Source organism: Ornithodoros turicata, chromosome 10 (genome assembly GCF_037126465.1).
Source record: "Ornithodoros turicata isolate Travis chromosome 10, ASM3712646v1, whole genome shotgun sequence".
Lineage (NCBI taxonomy): Eukaryota > Metazoa > Arthropoda > Arachnida > Ixodida > Argasidae > Ornithodoros > Ornithodoros turicata.
In genome coordinates this window covers 20,414,760-20,438,862 of record NC_088210.1, presented here as the reverse complement: position 1 = coordinate 20,438,862, position 24,103 = coordinate 20,414,760, and the positions used below count along the sequence as shown (strand labels likewise).

General features: G+C 44.8%; 1 long non-coding RNA gene across 1 annotated transcript in view; it reads right to left on the bottom strand.

Moving 5' to 3' along the window:
* The window catches only part of LOC135370278 (uncharacterized), a 138,295-nt gene that overhangs the window by 35,236 nt on the left and 78,956 nt on the right, over positions 1–24,103 (bottom strand). The window contains exon 2 of the long non-coding RNA XR_010415279.1: positions 21,572–21,736. This is a non-coding gene — a long non-coding RNA (uncharacterized LOC135370278). The remainder of the gene's footprint in view (positions 1–21,571; positions 21,737–24,103) is intronic.

The following is a 24,103-nucleotide window of genomic DNA, read 5'->3' as shown; positions in this document are numbered from 1 at the left end:
AAAAAGAACAGCCATGGACACGGAGATCGCAGACACCACGATCATGGTCACAGTAAATCTACCAACTTGGTATAAAAATTAAGGGGGGGGGGGGGGCTGCGCAGAATCTTGTAGGGCTTCTTGTTGGTGATTATGGGGTGAGGAAGGTTAGCCATCCTGGTGGCTTCTTATTCTTCTTCTTCTTTATGGGTTTGTAGAGATGTTAGCCAAGCTAGGGCTGGCTTGCTACTCTACTCTGGTGGCTTCTGCATCCTCCAGTCGGCTAGGATGCGTCGGTGTACGGCAGCTGTGGTTTATAACGTGAGCGTTATACCGGGTGTTTCGCGAAAGTCCCCCAGCTGAATAATTCGGACACGGCCGATGCTACCCAAGAACTTTGTGTGTTTGTAATAATAATAATAATAATAATAATAATAATAAAGACATATGTGGGACATCTGCCGAGAGTTAGCCTGTGCGTGCCTCATTTGCGTGCGCTCATTAATAGACATTAGCATATATCCATAACTTAAAAACCCGAGACTAGGGGACAAAAAACGACAAACACAGACAAGGTCTTGAGACCTTGTCTGTGTTTGTCGTTTTTTGTCCCCTAGTCTCGGGTATTTAAGTTATGGATCTATACCACCAGCTCGCTTGCTACCTCTCTATCCTCTCATTAGCATATAGATTAGCATATTTTAGAAAAATAAATAAATAACTGAAACTCCCATCTTTAAGCGTATCTTGCGTCTATTCCTCATTTCGTCACCCCCATGTGAACCATGCCGACGAAGACGCAATTGAGAACGGGGCAGCTGAACAAAAGAGCTCATTGTTGCACTACTGGGCGCAAAAAATATGTACACCGAAACGAATTAATTACTCAAAAAAATAATAAAACGAATACTTGACGACGCGGTTTTTTAAAATGTTTTTCGCTGAAAGCCTCGATCGCTGCAGTTCAAGTAACGCTTAAAAGTGGGACGCTTAAAAAGAAGACGGTGCCCAGAAGAAGAACAGTCTCTGTTCGAAATATCGGCGGCTTCTGTCCTGAGCAACTCCCTTCCTGCTTAAAAGTTAGGATTTTTTATTTAATTAATTTGAGCATGCAAATGAACTACCGTTGCCAAAACAGAAAGTTCTTCTGTAGCGTCAGCCGTTTCCGAGTTATTCAGCCGGGGGATTTTCGCGAAACGCCCATTGTATGGTAAAAGGTACAGCGAAACGTCAGTGCGCTTATCAACCGGTTTGCGAGATACATATAATTTTTCTCTTTTTTTTTTTCATCAACATATAATTTTTTCTCCGAAAATCTGTCGCCATGTGAATGCCACGCAGCTTCCCGCCAGGCGTAGATTACGACGAAAACATCAACCTGGCGATTTTATCCGTTTCATAACAAAGCACCGCTGTTATGAACAGCTTACTGACTGTCTATATAGCAATAGAGTTGGTGCGCTGGGTTGGTGCTAAGTCGTTAACGTAACGCCTCCAAAATGAACAATGATGAATGATAATACCATGGGATGTTTCCCGCCTCCACGTAAGTAAATTACTCGGACGTGCTTTCAAGGAGCTGTCTCATTTTCAGCTGTGCTCTTTACCGCGTTGCCCAGTTCCACTAACTTCGTCTACATCTTTTATTTTTCTTTTTGTTTCTGAAGAACGCGTGGCAAATACGCTAGGCCAGATAAATCCACTTCTCCTTCCCAGAGAGTTAGTGAGAGAGTATTTAATTCAATTGGCTTTCGGAGGCGGCGGCGGCAAGAAATAGGTTAACAACGGCGGCTGATGTCATTGCGCCTAGCCTAATGCCGTACTTCGTTCTTTCGACATCCACCGACGAGGTTACTTCCCTAGCCACGGCTGTTGTTCATCTCCCGTCTTTATATGGTTGTAAAGAAACAGAGAGAGGGGACGGAGGCGAGCGATCTGGCCGCCTCCGCTAGCGGCACGTGCAGGGACACCGGGTACGGCATAGCTTGACGACGAGGGCACGTGCGTAGATGTCGCGAGATCCGATGCGAAGGAGGGAAGTCACGGCTCACTCACTCACTCACTCAAACCCAGCCACCCTCCCGCCGGCAACACAACACGCCAACGACATTAAATGAGTGATCATGATGTAGTGGGGGAGAGGGGATATATTTATTAGAACAAAGGGGAAAAAAGGAAGAAATGGTCAGCCAAATGGGACGTCGGCTTGCTATTCCGCAAAGAAAGAAGAAAAGTGAATAAAAGAAGGATAAAATAAATAATAACAACAACATAGATGAATGGATGATGATGGTGATATGGGATGTTTCCCTGCGTTTGGTGCAGGATCCTACCCCAGTCCAAAAAGGTTCACATGAAAGGATAAAGAGGATGAAAAAAAAAACCGTACAGTTCTTGAAGGAGGCCGGTGGCCCTCAGAAAGGTAAGAAAATAAAAGAATATGGAAAGAAAGGATAAGCTAACAAACTGTGAAGGATTAGATAGATTAAAGACAAAGATGCCTTAAAAAAAAGAGACTAACAAATGGTGAAAGAAGGATGAGATAGATAAAGAAAAAGATGGCTCTAAAAAACGATGAGGTTAATGCGTTGAGGGTGAGGGTGTGGGCACTGAAGAATGAGATGGCACGACTTGAGTTCATAGACGTACTCGGATGTTTCGCCGCTGATGCGGCATCCTATCCCATTGCGTTACACCATGCCAACCAACCAACCAACAAGCCAGCCAGCCAGCCAGCCAGCCACAGTTGATGTTCTTACATTAATGTTGTGAGAAATCGCATATTACACCAGCAGCGCTCTGGTGGTATGAGGCAGATCTCAAAATCGTGTTTTATAACCTCACAATACTCTCGATACTTGTTTCGATAAGCCGCAAATTTACTCGCTTTACGCTCGCGTTTCGATTTATGCGTAAGCCATCTTAATCCTCGTATCGCGGAGAGTGCATTATTATTAAATCACGGCGCACCAAAGCAATAAAACTCCCAATGCGCATCATGATTGGGTCTTGCTGGTTGCAACGCGGCGCAATATTTGTTTCTTCTTGTTCTTGTTCCGCTCCCTTTCGAAAAGCGAAAAAGAAAGAAAGAACGCAACAAGTACGAGACAATGGCACGCGGCACTCCTTGAAAGTCTCTCATGGAGATTTGCCGTAGCGAAGGTGCTCGGCAATAATAAAACATCCATATCATCTCTCTTCAGTGACATTCACATTCTTCGCGTGGTTCTGCTCAGAGCGACGTGCTTGTAATTCAATGGCGTCCCCCTTCCCCCCCCCCCCCCCACCCATCGTTATTAGCGTTATTAGCGTCCTGGTTAACTTCAACGGGACCGATTACATTCATGGCACGGTCACTTATTAGTTGCGACTGGGGAGCGTGTGCATTATTAAGTGGTCCTTTGCAGAGTAAGCGATAAAGAAGCTCAGCATCAGGGGTCAACATTATGTAGCGAGAACGCGACTAGGTTTCATCGTTCCCGCGAGGGTTTCCCTGAGTCTCTCCTGCGGCTCCTGTTCACCTTATACTGTTCTACCTATAAAGTAAACATGTCTCGTTGTGAGGACACTGGAAGGCTCCTCTAAGGGTTCCTGCAGGTGGGTTCCGTCGGGTAGCATTTAAACCACTGCCGTCTATAAAAAGACTTTGCGCTGTACTGCGTTTTGCGGCATTGTGGGTAAAATAGAGGGTGTTTTTGTTTTATTCATTGCAGGCAATCCTCGTTGAAAGCCATCATAATTTTTAAAAGTCCTGAAACTAGTGTGTGTGTTTTTTTTTTCTTTTTTCTGACGGGGGCGTTTTTTATTATTTTTATTTTTTTGTGGTTGAAGCGCGTAGTGGGGGAGGGGCGAGAGGGAAATCCAATGCATAAGCTGACGTTTGTGTGTGGGGGGAGGGGAGGGGGGAAGCTCACCCAACCGCCTTTGCCCTCGCTTACCCAATGCCCTCAATGGAAGTAGAACTCCTCGGCATCTTGACGGCTTTAAAGCACTTGCTCGGCCTGCCGGCTGCACTGTGGGTTCTTCTGACTGACATCAAGGTCTCTCTGGCTCTCCTGCTCCCTTGTCGCCCTAGCACAATATGCAGTTTCCACGCACTCATACTTCAGGCTCTCGCCACACGTCACGGCCAATGACGCTTCAATCTCGGAACACTTAGGCCTCCTCGGCAACACCAGCGCAAAACACTATGGCGAGAGGCGCTACACCTACCAGAGCTCTCCCTGCTACCCCTCTACCACTAATTGTCTCTGCCTGTTCCCTGCACATCCGCAGATGGCGCTGTTTTCATACCCGACAGCTCCGAGCGGACACTATATACCTCAAAATGTGTCTTTCTAACAACTCATTGGCCCCCGCAGGACTCTACTATTGCCTGCCATTGCAATAGAGCAGAAGAATCGCTTCTCCTTATCGCCTTCGAATGAATATTGCACGCACACCCTCACTCCCATATAAAATGCGCCAATCGAACTCCCTCAACTGCACAACTTTTAGCACGAAAGCCAACGTTCGGCACTATCTTTTATCATGGAAACAGATATCTCCCTTAACGACTGGTCCTCCAACGCCACTTCTCCCCAACTTATCTTTGGCCTCTCTGCTCGGCCCAGTCCTGCACAACCAGGGGGCGCTGTCACGACTACCCTGTACCCACCTGCGCTTCCTTTATGCCTCCAGCCTCTCGACCAGCCTCTAAGGCCACTTTAAGTGTGCCCCTGAGGCGCCCGGTTTTGGTTTCGACTCATTTACGTAGCAATAATGTGTAAAGCAATGTAAACGTGTTTGTAACTTCACAACAGCACCAAACCCTCTCTCAGAAGCGTTAAAGGGGCCGTAAACAGGCCACCAAACATTTCTGAAATAATGATACCCCATGAAAGAACGCAGATCATAATACCCAAATATACATTTCGTTCGGCTCGTGCCAGCTCATTGAACCATATAACTGCTTTCAAACATGAGTAACCAGCGAGCCTCTCTCCACCAGGCATACGTCACATGGCTACGTAGCGTTTTTGCCGTCCAATCGGGGGGCCGAGCTGCGCACATGACGTTTCAAATTACCAGACAATAAACATACTTCGTTGTCAGCTGTGAGTCGGAGCGCTCAGTTTGTTTGTGTGAAACGATGTTTTGCGCTCCGTGGTTCCGAAATTCAACGTCATGACATCTTCAACATCTCTGGCTGGTGCAAACGTCAACAGTTGGGCTGCTATCACATGACGCGATTCGAACCCGGGTTCCTCCCAGTCACGACGTGACATGGCCAGCACGCTATCCACTGTACCACACGAGCTAGTGACCCCCTTTAAGGCTACCTAGACCACGAGAAGTTGGCAATAGCAGAACCGCCTGGCTTCGTTGCCTTTGTTAAATTAGACCCGTATCTTGTCTGTATTCGTCGAATGATGCTGTGGTTTGCAATACGTTTAAGGGGACAGTATAACTACCTTGCCAAGACAAGAACTAAGAAAAAAGATGCGAAGCGTGTGTGCTCCACCACGTTTCCAGCTGTTTGGGTAGAATCACTAGCGTAAATGGGACAACGGACGACGATAAAACCTGCAACAGGTTGTCCGTAGTAGTGTGGAGCAGGACCAAGCTTCAATGGCAAGTTACCTCGTAGTGGCCTTAGAAAGTCTACTGTCATATCACGGCCAGGAGAACAGTTCCAAGACTTGGGCCCGCTTGTACTCGTACGGACGTTTGAAGAAATTCCTCATGGTGTCCTAAGCAGCTTCGGTAGAGCTTCGTCCTCAACGCCTGTCATCAACGCTGCCCTCAACTGTCCTCAACGCTGCTCTTCCGTGGAGCCGTGGCAAAGCTACTGAGGACAGCATTGAGGAATTTCCTGAACGAATTTCTTCTTAAAGTCGGTCCTGGTGCAATAATACGTCTGAACAGAGCTCTAGCAAACCCTCCAACATCATCTCTGTGGGATTCCTGTTTAGTTGGGGATAAACTTATACTTAGGTCATATGCTCAGTAATAGTATTATTCTCGTTGCTGTCGCGAAATCTGAACTATTTGAATATCCAACAGACGTGAGAAAAGTATGAGTTGAACTGCACTGATTAGGACCAATCAGAACCTGCAGTGTGCGAACCTGGCTCCTCGCCACGCGTTTTATAAGTGTTCATGTTTAACGAGGCAAACGCAGCTACATGAAAAGAACACCAAGCACAACCCGTATGTAGTTTAAGCTTAGCCGCACCTACTGAACCTTGGATGATACGGCGTGTTGTGGAGCCGTGGCACAAAAAGCTTCGTTTAAATGAGGCGATGAAAACGAAACTAAAAACATAGTACACATGCTGCGATTTACGAGATCGACTTTCTTGCCCTCTCACGGGCAAGTGAATATTGCCTTTTCTGTCATTAGCGAAAGCAATCAGTGGTGGATCAAAATTGCCCTCGCCGTCGTTCTTTCGTGAAAGTCTCCCAATATCGCTGGGATAATCTCTCTCGCTCCTTATCAACCACCGAGTTGTAACTTGCAAGCCACGGAAAATAGTTCTGATCACACTCGGGTAGACCATACGGAGAAAGAAGGCCTACATCGTTTGACCTCACGTGCTGGCTTTGGAAAGGCGATAAAATGATTCAATACAAAAATATACCGACTTTACAGTGAGCAAAGGAGGACGAAGTTCATCAGGGCCATATGAACCACTGTGCTGTTCATGAATGAGAGCGGTCGTGTTTGCGTTTATTCATAGGCAAGGTTAGAGCAAGTCCTCTGAGTTTGAGAGTGCTACTTGGTCCTGGAGACAGCTCATCATTACAGCATTTGACCGTCGTAGATCTTTGACATTTCTACTGGTACTGGTCTATCTCGTCTTTGACGGCATCATGCGATCATGTCAATGCTACCGCGGTACATTTGGGTATATCACACAAACTGGACACCCCTGCCATCGTTTTGGCAGCCACAGGCTCTGTTTTCTAGCCAGTAGCAACCCATGAATGTGAACCTAATTTTTTGTGACGAACACAATTTGCATAATCTTTTTACGCACTGGGACCTATTGTAGTACCTATTGTACCCTATCAGAATCTATGGATCGCTTCTTTTTGAACTGCACCTCTGTGCAACACTTACCAGCAAAGGTATATACTTAGTCCTTACATGGATTGAGAATATGTCTCAACGCTCATTTGGAGCTCTGTCTCCTCATATTTTTTTTAGTAGAGAAGGTACACTCATAGTCAGGGGCGGATCCAGGAGGGGGGGGGGCTTGGGGGCCCGGACCCCCCCCCCCCCCCCCGAGACATACCTCTACCCCCCCTTCCGGCAGATTTTCCTGCCGCACGCTTCGTTTTCCGCACACGCCGCGCGGTGGCGTTCATCTACAGCTTGCTAAGCTTCGCAACATGTAGATCATAAATAAAGTTCTGGTGTGAAATGAAAGCGCAGCAGCTCGCCGTCTTACATGGCGACCCCCCCCCCCCGTCTTCTCCCTTTTTTTAGTGCCCCCCCCCCCCCGAGGATCTTCCCTGGATCCGCCCCTGCTCATAGTGCACGCCGCTGTATCCGATGGCTATTCTGCCGTCTGTCTCTAACCAGTTGCTTCTCAGTTCAATGACGTAGAACACCTTTTATGGAAATGAATTCCACTTGTCCATCTTTCTGGCCAGGTGCAACACGTCCAGGACAAGATGATGACGAAGACATTCGCGCGTAATTTTATCTTCCGACATGGACGGCTCGTTGCAGCCTCCTCTAGTGGAAGGCATTGTTGTCGCCTTTGCTTCTTTCGAGTGAATACAAGCGCCCATACGCTCACCTCCTAGCCTACTTAGAGGGCTTTTAAAATGCAAGGGAGCGCGTATCTGCGCCACAGACAAATGGCGTTCCATCCATCCACGATGCATTCCTGAGAGAGCTAGGAAACGCCGAGAAAAATAAAATAAAAAATACTCGAAGTTTTGTGACGTCTTCTCGTCGTCTCTGTGCCAGGGGTTTGTCGAGAGAAAACAAAACTACGTCTGCATGCAAATGACATACCAGTGTCCATCGTCAAACTTGGGAGGTCTCTCTGCCAAAGTCGGTATACAACAAATCTAATAACGTACAAATCGCATCCTGGAGTAGCCAGTCCATAGTGGGTGGAGACTAACATCTCATTTTTTTTTTTTTTTTTTTTTTACAAATCGAGTCAAATCAAATCGCATGAGCCCACATTTGTGGATGCAGAAAAAGAAATGGAGATGTCGCACATAGCTTACTTTATTCGCTGTAAAAAACGGAAGGAGGCATCCCTCTTTGTTGAAGATTTACCGTTTCTCCGGTGCAAAACCGAACTGCATACAAACAACCTTTCTTTCGAACCTATCCTTCATTTCACAAACCCATAGCACGTTCAGTGCGAAATCGAAGGACAGGCATCCGTACGAAATGCACTTTGCACTTAGAGTGCATATTGCCCCCCTTTTTTTTTTCTTTCAGTCATCATCATCATCTTGCATATTGTACGGAGCACGCACGTGGCAGGCGACGCTACGGAAAAGCCGAACTATATATAACAGCATTCGAGAAATCGCGAAGGACGAACGGAGCTCTCTACATACAGCTGGAAGGAAATATAGAAAGAGTCTCTGACGTAAATCAGTACAGCTGCTCCTGACGCGTTATTGTATATACTTATTCGAATTGTTGATGCGGAAAAACGCGTGCACTTACACTGCCTTCGAAGGCGAAGTTGTCGAAATAGTCTAACTGTAGCGAGCGCAGCATGTTAGCATATTATAGTTATATAATTTGGTTGTTTTCGTTGAACAACAAAACACAAGGTGACTGCCAGCTGTCCACGTCTTTTTCCAACGGCTGGAAGTGAAAGCATTGCGCACATCTTGGGCGATAGAACTATATATATATATATATATATTTTTTTTTTCAGTTTTCGGTTACCTTTCGAGGAATGCGCCGTATGAAATGTTTAGGAACGTGAAATATCCGACCGTATTTTCGTAAAAGTTGCATCGAAAACGTTCAAAGAAGCAGTTAAAAATGTTGCCAGGTTTGTCAAAAAAGTTAACATGCTGCAACAAATTGATGATTGTAGAGCTGCCGAATACACACACGAAAAAAAAAAAGAAAGAAAGAAAGAAAGAAAAAGAACACAGAGGACGCACAAGCTCAGCTCACTCGCGATTGGCTTACGGTTGTAACAAGAATGAACACAGAAATACAGGAAAAGTTTTGTGGAAAGAAGGATAACATTCCTAGGGTTAGTCATTAATCCGTACCGACTACCTTAACTTGCTGTCGTACTGTACAACAAATTGCATACATCGAGACATTTCGCATTCGTGAGTCATACTAGTTGCGAATTGCAATGCCAGTATTTTTGTGTCACATATACCAATATTTCGCAGAGCCTTAATTGTGCGAAAGAAACGGCTGTCGCGAAATTCTCGGAAGCTACTACTTGCCCAGCATTTACTTTCGTTTCACAAGGGAATTACTGTCCACTGGTTATGTTGTCTGGGGTGTTGGGAGGCACCTAATGTGGCGAATTTCCCCGTTCATCATCATTAATGTATCCGTTGTTGTTGTTGTCTGGAAGGACCTATGGCCGCTACAGAATGCTGTATTTTATTCCTTTTGGTGTGGCCAGGACGATATCTGTAGTATTTTTCTTCTTCTGCAGACTATGATGCGAAAACTTGAAACTGTTTTTCTAAGGTCTCTCTCTCTCTCTCTCTTTTCTTTCTTTTTTTTTTATCGCGGAGGACTACGTAACTAAGCAAGTCGCATGAGTTTGGGTTTTGAGTTTGATTACAGAAAAAAAAAACGCAAAAAAATTATAGAAACGGAAATTATTGAACAAAATTCGCAGGTTTGCGGCTTTCTCGACCGTTGTTCGTACCCCCAACCATAGATGCTCTGAGTTGTACTGCGTATTTCGATATATTACATGCAGTAAACTTTATTCAGCGAAGCTTAAGGTGTCCGCACCCTCTTTGATGTGTGTCTATGCCTATTTTGGAATATGCCTGTGCTGTCAGTGGGATGCTGCTCACTCTCTTCCACCGCATGAACCGGCTGAACGTTGCCTTTACACCTGCCTTCAAACACCGTCTCGGCCTAACCTCGTCTTCCCTATGCCCTACCTATGAAGTGCACGGCGACCTCCACCACATCATCCTGGCTTGTGGACAACATCACCGTGGTGGTGGCGGTGCTTCTGAGAAAGCTCGCCGTTGTCGGCTTCACAGAGGTGGGGAACGTCACGACTACTGCTCTGGGGGAATGTGCGTCCTGGGCCGACTTCTAGGGAAACTGTGCCGACATCACCAGGAGCGTACACTCATGGAAACTGGTCTGCGACGTATCGACCAACGGCTGTTCGACCTCGCCAAGATTCTCGGACCGCGGTGGAACGCTTTCCACCAGATGCAAGGTCTTCGTGTTCTCGCGGAGCGTTTGCGCTCCACCGGACTGGCGACAGATCTTTAAAAGTACCCTGGATTGGATTGGATGAGAAAGAAAAATATGGAGAGTACTCTTTCCATCATCATCCCCTCATTTGTTCCCAGAAAGCAATGAAACAGCGTATACTGCCACAACGGCGCGGTGAATCTCCCACCTCATCATCACCTAACGCGCGTGTGTGTGCGTGTGCGTGCTCAAATAATATTAATTAATATATTGGAACAACTTCGGAACAGGGCAGCTACAGGTTTGTCCTAAGCCGGTATACATATATAGTCGGGAAGATATGATGATGATGATGATTCAGGTTTTCATGGCGCAAAGGCTCATGAAGACAGATGCACAGAAATGAAGCAGGATTTTTGTTTTAATTGCGCGTTAGCGCCGCGAAGCAACTGTGGCTATGAGCGGCGTACAGACGTGAACAGATGGAGAGAGGACAGCAGGAAGGAGTGGGGGAGAGGGGGGATTAGTATGCGTCCTGGGCCGACTTCAGGGGGAACTGTGCGACATTCGTCCGGAAAGTCTCCGGAAACCACAGGGAAAACCTCAGACAGTACAGCCGGAGGTATAGGATTCGAACCCACTACCTCCTAGTCTTTAGCACGACCTTGGCTACCACAAACGAGCGGGACAGAGGAGTAGGAAGGGGAGTAGCTTGCCTCTTGTCGAAGAAAACTCCGACTTAGGAGTATATATATATCTTTATATTTCATATTTAGAGGAAAAACAGGAGTACATAAAGCAACCGTTTTACGCCTCAAGGCGGAAGGGTCATGTGCGCAAAATGAGAGAGTACTTTGCCAGGAAAGTAAGTTTGTTTTGAGCCTATGTGTGTTTTGTGGGTTCTGGGGACTGTTTGCGTGTTGCGTTTTTGCGCGTTCTGTGACATCTCAGTGTGTGTGCAATTGTTTTCTGTCGGAATTACCACCACCACTAATCATCATCATCATCATCATCACCATCATCATCATCCTCTTCATTGGCATCATCATTACAGGAGTTTTCCACCAAAGTAACTGGTGCAAGTGGTGTGGAGTTGCGGGCCTCACATTAGTGAAGCCAAAATCTCCATTTTATTTTTTCTTAAAACCAACTAACAAGTACGTTGTTTGAAAATACGTTTTTTTTTTCATTATTGAACAGTTGAATGGACTAACCTGAAGCACAAGTGTGCTTGACAATTATTGTTGGCAACATTGCTTTTTCAGCTCTTTAACAGGCACTTCGGGGATTACAGGGGTCGTACGGTTGTTGTCGCCGAGGTCGTTAGAAGCGGCATGCGGAGCTAATCTCGAATAAATTATAAAAGAATGTCCTGGTTGGTTGGTCGGTATAAAAAAGCAAAAAATGACATGTTGGCCCAACTCTATACATTGGGCTGGCTACTCCAGTACGCTTATTTTAGCGAGGTCTGGGTACCGAGTATTCTAATAGGATGAATGCTCACCTCTTCCTGGCTTCTAAATGCACCTCCGAGAGAGAACATGGTAACCGCGAACAAGACTTCTTTTCCCCCTGAATCAAGTCTGCAAATTCTCAGGACGCGCTGTTGGAACACACGTTGCCGGCAATCGGGAGGTGCCTGGTTCGTTTCTGGTTGGCTTTTTCGACGACAGCCAAATTTCAAAGTCCAAAGTGGAACCCCCGGGACATGCGAGCCCTCGCGGAGGCTAGAAAAGTATCGAGTATCTTTGCAGCGGCTGCAGAGCTCTCTTGCTTCCTCCAGAAAACGTGTTACTGGACGCCGCGCATATCGCCACTGTCAGTACACGGGTGTCATGACATGTTACTACAGAGAACAAGGACGTCTCCCTTATTAAACGTCGTTCCTGCAATGACAGCTCTCAGAGCATGGACTAGCAATAAGGGCTTGCGGGATATATTACTGACTTCGCAGTTACCGACATCGTTGATTGAAAATTACGATGATCGATGGTCCAACGCGTCACCCAATAAGCAAATATCCCGCACAAAATCTCTCTTACTCGTTGTGGAGTTCTTAAATAGCCAGCGCTCACCACTTTTTCCTTTGTTCCTTCAGAGCAGCTATTAAAGTTATTAAACGCGGCGCTGGGAGGCGCTTTCGAGGAGACAGTTTTCGATGTCCTACAATCTTCAAACGGAACTTACACGATCCTGACCAATCAGGATCCAGAATGACAGCCTTCTCGCCCTTGATTTGTTGAAAGCGGGAAACGTCAGCCTTTTTGTGTTACTTATGCAGCTATGATAATTGCCACAAAAACCTGCGCGACCCACGCAACAACCGATACCCCACTGCCGTTGGGTCTGGTACGGAGGTGATGATAATGATGATAAAAGAATACGCGGTGATTCGTCGTGATCAGGGCATAAAGCGCTGTATTGGGTTAAGAATGTGTCTTTTATGGAACTTCTTAGCCACATCGCAAAAGTAATGGAACGGTGAACTGCCTCTGCGGCGGTGAATGGCCCATAACATTATCAACCTATCTCTGTGTGCGCGCGCTTTAGCCACTATATTGATTGAGACTGTCGTTCGTGCCGGTCACTGTGTAGCATTGCACGCGCGAAAACAACAACAATAAATGAAGGAGAAGTGACGATGACACGGGAAACTAAGCGCGAAAAGTAATCCATTGTCCCTCTAAAATTTACCAAATGCTAAGCAGTTGCGTAGATAGCTTATAACCCTGAACGCACGCATGATTGTTTGGCAGAGCAGAATGTCAAACCCAGTCAGGGATTTGGGCAGTCGAAAAGTGGAAAATCCAGCGATTCGGTGAAGGCAGATTGCGGGTGGTTGCATATTAGTGCGTTAAATATAGTCTGAACAGATTGAAACAAAAGCCTCAGATCTGGAGCGGACGATATATCAAACAGACATTTTCAGCCATCGTACCTGACTCTTGCGGTGTATGCTCATGTTGGGTATACTATATCGAAAAATGCGGGAAGAGTTCCTAAACCTTCTATCAGCGGTCCTGTACGAGAAGAAATACCCTCTAACTACTGCGGGAGATTTCGCGTGATGGTGTAGAATGATCATATTGGTGTGCTTAAAAAGTTCGTCATATCTTAACCTACAATACGTCTATTTCTCGTTTTTGCCCCACCTATGAAGTGCCTAATTTCGTCACCAGTGTCCCGTCCGGCCGTTACACTACCACCACCGCCGCCTTCAAAAAACTTTTCCAAACCACGTGATATCCACGTGATATTCGCTCCGCCGCTGCCAGCACCTCCATCACTGTCACTCCTTCCACTTAAACCGGAACGCAATAGTCCTAAAAGGGGACGACCGTCCGGAGCTTAGAGACTTTGTGACATTTTAAGAGTGATTGACACTTTGATATGAAAGTCATTCATCGCATCAGGCATGCATTGTAGTGCTCGCCAGAGCATTGAGGAAATAACAATTATTTCTCTTTGTGTTCTAGGTAGCGAAACACAGGCTACTGAACACACCTCCACGTCCCAGCTCTGACGTCAGAAGAGCTTCAGCTATTCCCATTGGCTCTTGTCAGCACGTGCCCTCTTCCGCGACCGCATGAGGGTGGTTACAAGATCTGAACCTTGTGTCACCCATGTGTCGGGCACATAGAACACTGTTGCCTGGCGAATTGGGGATTATTTCCTACCAGGCGTCGCCCCGAGCCCTTTTAACACAATGTTGCTAGCACATTAAAAATATTAAGAGTCATATGTCACACGTACTCGTACAGCTTGCTGCGCTGCGCAGGGTTTACGAGAAACAAACTCCACAAACTCCCCTTTTTTTCTTTCTCTCTATCTCTCTTCCCATTTTCTCGCTCTTTCCTTTTACTTCATTTCTTAACATTTGCGCCGAGCTCATTATACGTGCATCGTAAGCGCTTCTTGAATACCTTCTCGAGTAAACGCTATGTGCCAATGATTAATTGACGGTGCCCAGCTTTGTTTGTTTTCGTGGTGATCGCGAACGACGTCCTTCGGAGAGCTTCCTCGAACATCCTCTACAGCTTCAGCGAGGAAAAAAAAACTTCGTATTATACGTACTCCTTCGGTACATCGCTTTGGATAATTACGCGGCCACGAAATGTCACGTCGTAGTATGTTTGATGTATTGCTGCGTTGGCTACTGGATTGCTAAACTGCTGACCAGGCACCACGTGAGTGTATGTCATGGTGATGGTGATGTGAAGGAAAAAAATGGGGATGTGAGTTACGACGAGCTGACGCTAATCCAGTACGCTTACACACAGAAACTAGAAAGAGATGAGAGAGTTAAAATGATGGAGTTCAGCATGTATATAGGTTTCTTCGTATTCGGGTTAAACCCGATTTTTCACGATATGTGCACCCCGAACAAATTTTCTGAAATTCGTGCATGACCCGATTTCTCCTCGAATTCCGCGAGGTCTTTCAACCGGATATAGCTTCAACGTGAGCCACGAAAGTGATGAATCGCGTTATCAACCTTAATTCTTAAGCATCCGAGAAAACACCCGAACGTCCTCCTGTCAGTCGCCTCCAAGGTAGTACAAAAGTCCGCTTTTTTTGTACACCTATCAGAATTTCATGATTCATCCCTACGATCATCTTGGCAGCTTGACTCCACGATTTTAGTTTCATTCGGAAACTCCCCACAACATAAAAACACGTGATAGAAGACGCCCGATTCTTCCTCGAATATTCTTTCGAAAGAAGCACCCGATTTTTGCCCCCGAATTTCAAAAATAATAACACCCGAAAATGAAGAACCTTAAACATGTAGTTCAAAAGTGAGTGTATGTACATCGCTCGTTCTAAGAAGAAAAATAAAAAATGGCACGCGCAAAGTAGTAGCTTATGAAGAAGCAGAGATTGAGGCGCCTGTTTTCGAGTAAGTCAGGTAAAAAGGTGCTGACGCCAGGAGTCGAACGTGGGTCCTTTGACTTCCGGTCACATATGCTCCGAAGATATGCTCAGATACATGCTCAGAATAATCAGGTCGGATTCCTGGCCCTGGTACCTTTTCCCCGTGAGTTACTTGAATTCGTTAACTTCCGGGCGTTGGTAGCTTACATGTCTGTGTCGTCCATATTTGTGGCCTGCCTCGGATAATTCTCGTTGTTTAGGTCACCTGTCATAACTAGACTCGGAAATTTAGGCACTAAAAACGATAGAAGTATAGGCAGGCAATTAGAGGCCCCTCAATATTGGCTGACCTCTCTCAACACTTAAAAACAACAACAACAACAGGCCCTCAACAACAGCAATAAAATACAAGAATAGGCTCGTCGATCTGCACACTCTTTCGCTTTGTTGGTGCTTTAGAATGCTCCATCCAGGGGAAGAAAAAAAACGACTACGGTACTGAACAAGCTTTGACTACTTGTACAGAAATGCTGAGGTGGCCTAGAACCAGTGATGACCACTAACTACTTCTACAGTCGTTTAACTATAACTACTAACTACTTCGCGATGGAGTAGTTTAACTATTAGCTCAACTACTTTTCAGGGGAGGTAGTCAAAACTACTTCTTTAACTAGTGCAATGTATTTTAAGTACAACTATAACTACTTAACGTTGTCCATCAACACCAATCCCATTCTATAGTGTTCTTGAACACCTAAATATGAATCACGAGCAGTGACAGAAGTGAAGATTTAGTACACATGCACGGCACAATTGCTTTGCACCTCCGTTCTCATCGAACAAGTAGCTCAAGGTAAAAGTCGGAAGCACAATCGTGCCGTAAAGCTTGCGGCAAAATCGGAAGTAGTTGGCGCCTGCAGTAACCTAACTACTGTAGTTAACTACTCGAAGTAGTAGTTGCCACTACATTTCTGCAAGTAGTTGATAACAATTTGTTTACTACAATCAGGTAGTTTAACTAGTAATTTAACTACATGCAGTTAACTACTTGCCATCACTGCCTAGAACCACGCTATACTGAATAGTGCTTTTAGTTCTCCACCCTCGAAGATCTCGAAAGGCCAAATCTTTTGATCAAATATACATGAACCCCTTCCAAGGTACTGAAGGAAACCAAACCAAAAAAAGAAAAAGAACAAAAGGCGCAAACACGCAGAAGCGAAAAGCAAAATACAGCACTTCGCATGAGATTGAAAGGCCCACTCGCACTTGCACCTCTAGAAAAGGCTGTTATGGTGGCATCTAAAAAAGTTCAAAAGGGCTGCAATTCAGTAGAGTAGATAAAAAGGCAAATGTCACATTTAGGCTTTTATATGCATTTATAGGCAAATGCCTAAAATTCCTTGGCCTAGTACTCATATATACAGGACGATTCGAGAGGACACAGAGAACGCATCGAGTCATCCCCTCCTTGTATGAGGCATATAAAAAAATTTGGATCTCCGTCGCAAATATATGAGATATTTTTACGTCCTTTCCCTCGAATCTACGAAATGCACTTATCCGCAAGCAAAGTCGAACTGTGTTCTTTTACCGTTATTCGTATCAGTCGAAGCCTGCTTAACAAAGTTTCTCCCGATATGTGTGTCAGTTCAACTGTCGCTGCCGGGTCCGTAAGTGATTTTTAACGAATGGAAATTTCTCTTTCCTTTAATACGCTGTATAAGTAGATTCTGGCGGGAAGCATTTGAGTGCGGTAAATTGTAAGCCCAAGTCTCGAAATAACGCGGACGTATTGCATCCTTCCTTTCTAAGAAGAAAAACTTCCCTCGAATCGATGTATTACTCTTTGGCGAAAACCTCGGATAAAGGTTAACGGTGCCGGTACACGATAAATAAAACGTATTACCTCCATTCGCCGCTAATCCTCTAAGGAGACCTTGGTTTGTTTTTGAATGCGAGTTGCTTGTTTAAAGGCGTCGCAAAAAAATCGCACTCATACAAGATTATTCAGGGTTGGGCATAATTAGCTGACGGGTTGCATTATACAGGGCGTCTTTTTCGGTACAGATTTTTCCTATATAAGGTTAAAACTATATATTAAAACTACAAGGGTAAACTGTGTCACATTATTCTCATTGTCCCGGACTCTCTGTTAATTTGTTTTGCCCACACCGGCCTTGTGACGTCACCCACGGAAACTGGTCTATAGACATCCTGTTTAACTTCTATCATCTCTGGGCCGGCGGACGTTCTTGGCCATGTGTTGCGCAACCGTCGAATGACTAATCATCTAAAAATCTTTAATTAACTTTTTAATTATAAAAGCTACGAAATTGTTCCAATGAGAACATCTGTTCCTTTCGGTCACCTGATATCGAAGCAGTTTTCAGAACAAAAATCAATTCGGTAGATCGTCCGCAAAAAAATTCCTGAAGTAACACCTTTTTTACTTTAGTTTGTTCATTGTGCGTCTTCGGAGACGCGTCTTAAACAAAACAAAAGCACACGTATACCGGGTGACGCTATCGGAACTGCCCTTATCTTGGGTTGCATTTTCTGTTTTCTTTTAATCTCTCTCCAGGACGCAAGAGTCGACAGTTGCTTTCTACAATGGGTTTCATCCACCAGCCTGCCGTCATTTATGCTATTTTATCGCAGCTGTTGAGAGTATTGGACAGGATACGTCTTGATGTGTGATATTAAGCTTCAGAGAAAGACTCCAATGCCGCGAAGCGACACAGTGTGACCACTTGAAAGACGTTATCTTGGTTAGTATCAGTATCAATTAGTATCAGTTTGTTTTGCGCTGTTTCTACTAATCTCAGTAAAGTGTAGAATTTATCCCATTTAAAAAAAAAACTTACCTAGGGCAACGTGTTTTCGTTATTTTAAAACCGTGCCCATCCCTACATGCTTTTTTAGTCAGTCAGCGAATTACATACTTTTCGAAGTATTTCGAAAGTATTACTGGTTAAGTAATGTTCCTGAAGTGTAAAGTGGCGAACATTGTAATGGTGAACTCCCGAACTTTCATTGTTCCAGCCCACCAACGCTTAGCCCTCAAAGTTCTTTTGACCTTTTTGGACACCATAGGACTTCGATCCTTACTTGTGAAGGGGCTCATTATTTCATTCCCCACATCCCCACCAGCAATGGGGTAGAGTATCGCCCCCTTGCGATGAAACTCCCTATTCGTCATCTCAAAATAAAGTTGTTGTTGTCGTCCACTGTTCCTTGATGAGGCACTTAATGCGCATTAAGGTTACGTTATCTCAAGAGGGAGAGGATGTTACAAGATTTCCTCTTCTGTAATAGTCTGCGCGATACAGACGCCTGGATAGATACCTCCGCATCTGGCTGCGACGTCAGAGGGGAGAGGGAACCTCAGCCGTTCCTATTGGTTCTCGTAGGCACGTGACGGTGCTGTCTGCCGTGATGTCACAGCTGGCATGCACAGAAGCCCGCAGCAAAACACGATCCTCATTCGTTCAAGTGAGCTAGCATCCATTACCTGACACGAGGCGAAAGTTGGCTTTGCCACGTTTACGCTAAAGATGCGGAAAAGTATCCTTTACAGGAAGGCAAAGCCTTATTCGCTATAGAGGGATCCCACAAAGCCTTTTCTTCGACCTTATGGTGAACAAAAGAAGGGAACAAAACAACAAAAGAAAACGTTCCCAGGCGCGCTGACTCTGTGGCAACGTTAAACATGGCGGCGCTCCTGGTAGCGCCGCTACCGTAGCGTGCCGTTCGAACTACCGTACCGTACCGTACCATACCGTACCGTATTCGCTTTTTTTTCTTAATTGCGGAATAGCGATTATACTACACTTTAAACTGGTAGCGGAAAAACTGTGTCACCGAAACAAATTCGGGCTGCAGAGGACTGTTCTTCCCTCCTCGTTGCGTCCCATAAAAATAAAAATGCTGAACATAGCGAGAAAAAAGAAAAAAAAAAAAACGAGACCCCCGACAAAACGATTTTTTTTTTCTTCTCCTTGTTCATGTCTGTTTTGCCATGACGACAGACATGTCCAGCTATCCTCCTTGATATCAAATACTCTCATTGTTCATGCCCCACTGAATATAACGAAATATAATGCGATTCTCTTCTAGTATATCGGAATGTGACCAACTGTACTGTGTGGCGAGCATTCGCGTTCTTTTCAGCGTTTGGAAAGACGTAGCGGTATGCGACGCTCAACATGAACAATGAAAAGCTAGCTTTTCGTTGTACAATGAACTGCAAGGCAATTGTTTATATTTGCTGATTATATATTTCAGATTGTTTATTTGAATTTCATTAGTTGCAGCAACTAAACAGTATATTGTGTCGTACGGAACAGGAACACGAAGGAAGGGACAGCGGAACACAGAAACAGGAACACACACACATAGCGGAAACGCAATAAAACTTATCCGTGGTAATTTCACGCAAAACGCTTTGCTTTGATCTTTTTCGTACGGTGCGATGTCCAACAGACATGAGTGAAACCTTTCTGTAGAGGCTAAATAATTTAAGCTGCAGACGTCTTCAAATGTGATTTGATTATTCACTCGCATGAGACATGTTAGCCCGTGGGTTGAGAGAATGACTTCTTGTTCGACTACCTTACATAGTCGTTCTATGACATGGGGAATGATTGATTGATTGAAAGAAAGAAACTGGGGAATACAACTGTCGTGTATGTCCATTTGTGTGTGCTATACAGGGCGTGTGCTACATTGCGACTGACAGAAGCGGTAATGGCTGGAGAGAAAAAAATTCGGCCCGCATTTATCGATATATGAGTATTTTGGGGAATATGTGCTCTCTTTAATAAAGATACAAGGAAAATCAATTCGGTAACGGTAAGTAAAGAGAAGAGCTTGAAGTTGGGAACTGCGGATGTCTCGAACACAAAATTGTTCCCGCAGAGTAACTGACTTGAGGAATCACAGAATTGCACATGATGGCGTAAATGCACGTAATGACTCATCATCAATCGTCATCAACGTCGTGGCTGCAAGGTGTGGCGTATTTTATGCTGCACGGTGACGTAAGCAAAAAAAAAAAAGAAACAGAAAAAACACCACAACAGATACACCAAGCAATGAGGTACCTGGACGACTAGGATAAATAGCAGAAAGCATTTGTGCGTGACGTTCTCGAATTTGTAGCGATCGTAGTATTGTTCTACGGTTGAGTGGAGCAACGGGCAGTGGTACCTCGTTTCAGTAGCGGGTACAACGCTGCTTTGTGGTACCTTATAACGTTAAATGCAAGCATTGCTGCACCTACATGAAAGGAGTGCATTGCAGAGAAGTCCTCTATGGCAACGGGATGGCATCACACGTCGGATCGTACACGGGTAACTATTTCTGAGTTAATATCCAAGTATATTCGCATGTTTAAAAGGGAATAGCTGATTCTTTCAGTCTGCATTTTATGACTATTGTTGAAAAACTGGTGAAAATGGCGAAACTTTCGTTTATATTCACTAGATTTCTAACTTTAATTTCGTATATTACCGCGTCCTTTACTTCGTATGAACATTAATTTCAATTCCAAGTAACGAATGCTTATAGGTAATTAAAATCAACGACATTATCTAGTTAGTACACGTCGTCGTAGTTGTCATCATGTATTTATCTCTCTCTCTCTCTCTCTCTCTCTCTCTCTACACGGGGATAAAAGCTTTCGTCTGAAAGCTTGGATGGAACACGTGATGAATGGTGAAAACTCCTGAACTTTCAGTGTTACAATACAAAGATTGAAATTATTATTGGGTACTCTAATTTTTAGTATCCATCATTTGTTCCCATCAATAAATAATAGTAAAGCCAATAGCTAGCAAAAGTTGATTAGGACTCCACATCCACCTGTGTTATATTTATTTTGTGGTTCTAAAAGGTGACCCTGTTTCTTAGGCTCAGCTATAATTCTGCGTACACAATACGAGGACAATTCCGTTTATTGACAGGTGCTATATCTATACGTATCTTTCGTCGAAAGAAACGGACAGCTAAAAAAGTATCAACAGGTTAATCACCGCATACATTTTCTGGGCACGAATACTCAGTAAGGAAGGTCGCACATTACAACAAACACCGGGTAAATCGCGCTTAATTTTGTAGGCATATTCATGACAGCGTAATTAGCATTATTATTATTAACAAAGTGACACGATGAAAGAATGTGATGACCTGTTCTTGGGTACAGCGTTACCCGAACTAAAGCGAACATTCCGTAGTACTGGCATGGTTGCTAAGACTGTAATGCGGTATCATTTAACTGCTCGACGGAGTTCATCCTCACATAGAGCAACGAAACAAGGCAACACTCACCCAAAAGTTGCACCAAGTCTTTGTCACGTTTCTGGCCGGTTGTCGTTGATTCATGTTGCCCACGCTTCCCTTTATATCGACGTTTGGGCATCACGTGGCAGGCACCACTCCTCTATTGGTTCAGTGGCTGCGCATGCGCAGTGGCTTCGATTAACTCGCTTCCACCTGTTGAAAACCAGGAACGGGTATGAGGAGCACTAAACGAGAAAATAAAGCGTTACAAACGAGCGTTCGACTTCATAGCGCGCGATATGTGGCCCAGTCGAGAGAAAATTGATGAAATTTGAGGAAGCGAGAGCAATGCCCTCTAGCGTGTGCGGCGTTTTCGAGGCATGTATATGTGTGCGTGTACAAGCAGTAGCTGACAGGTATGTACAGGCAGTCAATAGTACTCTGCTAGCATCTTACCCTGTGTCTTCCTTGATGAGGATGAGGATGATGATGATGAAGTAGAAAAATACCTGCATATAAGTTCTAGTTGGCGTAAGACCAGACACCCCAGCAACATATTAGTTTTCTTAGTCCCGTGCAAGCCGGGTAAATTTGGGTGAACGCTCCCCCAGTGACAAAAAGACATTAATGACCTTGATGACCTTGAAGAATGACCCTGGTTATTGAAACGGGTAGCTGTCGAGTAGCCCTTGTAATATTATTACAGAGTTTTAGTACATCGTACGCTATCGCCTTTGCGTACGCAAGGGATAGCGTTGATGGTTCTGCACACGCCCATAACAGAAAGAGAGCTTCGTGCAGTGCGCAAAACCACCAACGCTATCTGTTACGTACGCTATCGCTATTTTTTTTTACTATATTTTATTTTGTGAACGAGATACAGAAGCGTTGTATGAAAAACAGGAAGTGAGACAGCGAGATCTGCGCGGACCTGTGGCTTGTAATGCTTGTGTTGCACGAGCATTTGAATCGTCATTGAAGACAATGGCCATAGATAATTTTGAGCACCATTGACGCTGTCCCGCTGCCACACGGGCCGATTCAATGCTCCTTGAGGGGTTGGCACGTTACACACCAGATGGCTCTACACTCTAATGTTAGATCGTGAGCTCTGCCGTATATTCAAGACAACCTAAAAAGTATAACTGGATTTAATCATAGCGCACATACAAGCAAGTCCTGCATATGATCCGCCCGCTGCCACACCCGTCTCCTTTCTCCTCTGCTTCTCCTGTTACCCTACGCAGCGCTCTGCAACCGCCGCCGCGCTCTAGTGGCGCCAGTAACCGGCCTGTAACACCAAGGAAAAAAAAAGAATAATTTTAGTCCTTTTGGGAACTAAATGCACTGCCACAAAAAGTAGTCGTCTACGAGACTAAATGCATGGGACTAAATGGATGTCATGGAGGGGGACTGCATTTCACGCTGTGTTCTAACAGTCCCAGGTACATAATTTGTGTGTATGAATGAAAATACTTTGAATTAAACCGTCAACCGTGATATGTCGAGTGATATAAAATCTTGCAACACGCGTAGGGCACAATTTTGCACATACACACACACACAAAAAAAAACACGAACTATTTCTTCCTTTGTGTGGTTGGAAAATGGCTAAGAAGTTATCTAGGTTATATAGTCGTATTCCATAAAATTAACGAAAAGCGCATATTTAAGTAGAGCGTTGCATTCAGGAGACCATTTGCGAAGTTCAGTGACTCTTTACAGTCTAGGGGAGTATATTTCGGTATTAGGGGACTAAAATTGATGTAATTGCAATCAAGGGGCCCCGAAACTGCAGTTACTCCTTTTTTTTACTCTTCTTTTTTTCCCCTTAGAGTGGCGCCGTCTGTCTGCGTCGTCTTTGTAAATGTTAGCAGACAAAGGGCGCCTACAGTGACTTAAAAAATAAGGCCAACTCGATTTTGGAATTCAGTGTTCGAATTCATAATGTAACTAACCGCGAGCGGGACAGTAAATTTGCGAGCGCCAGCAACACGTAATAATCGTAATAACTGTTATATACTGCAGTTTCCGGACTTTTCATAGCACTTCTTACAAGATTATTGTGTGCGTTTGTTTTGCGCTTGGTTGGCCGCTGACCACGTGGCAATCAGCGGCAGTCTTAGAGGACCATTGACAGCTTCATAATTTAAAAGCCTGAGTCTGGGCGCACAGAGGGACGACACGAACACACGACTCGTGTTCGTGTCGTCCCTCTTTGTGCCCATGTAGACTCAGGCTTTTACATTATGGAGTTCATCCTCCAGCTAGCCTGCATTATGCCATCTTGCCTCGACAGCTTCAATGGCGTTTTCACGAACCTTCATCGAGTCCAAGACCGTTCTAGTCAATGATAATTCAAAGTGGCCGTGTAACAGCGTCCGACTATACCATTCAGTTCGATCGTCATTCATTTCAAGGACCATTGAAACACTCTTGTGACAGCGATATATACAGACAGCCTTAATAAAAATTGATGTGCAGTTCTAAGAATTAGCTTCGCTATCCAGAAGTCCCGATAAGGTCGCTGTAGCGACGTTCTTCTGAATAATGCCAGAAGTTCCAGCCACCCTAAATCTA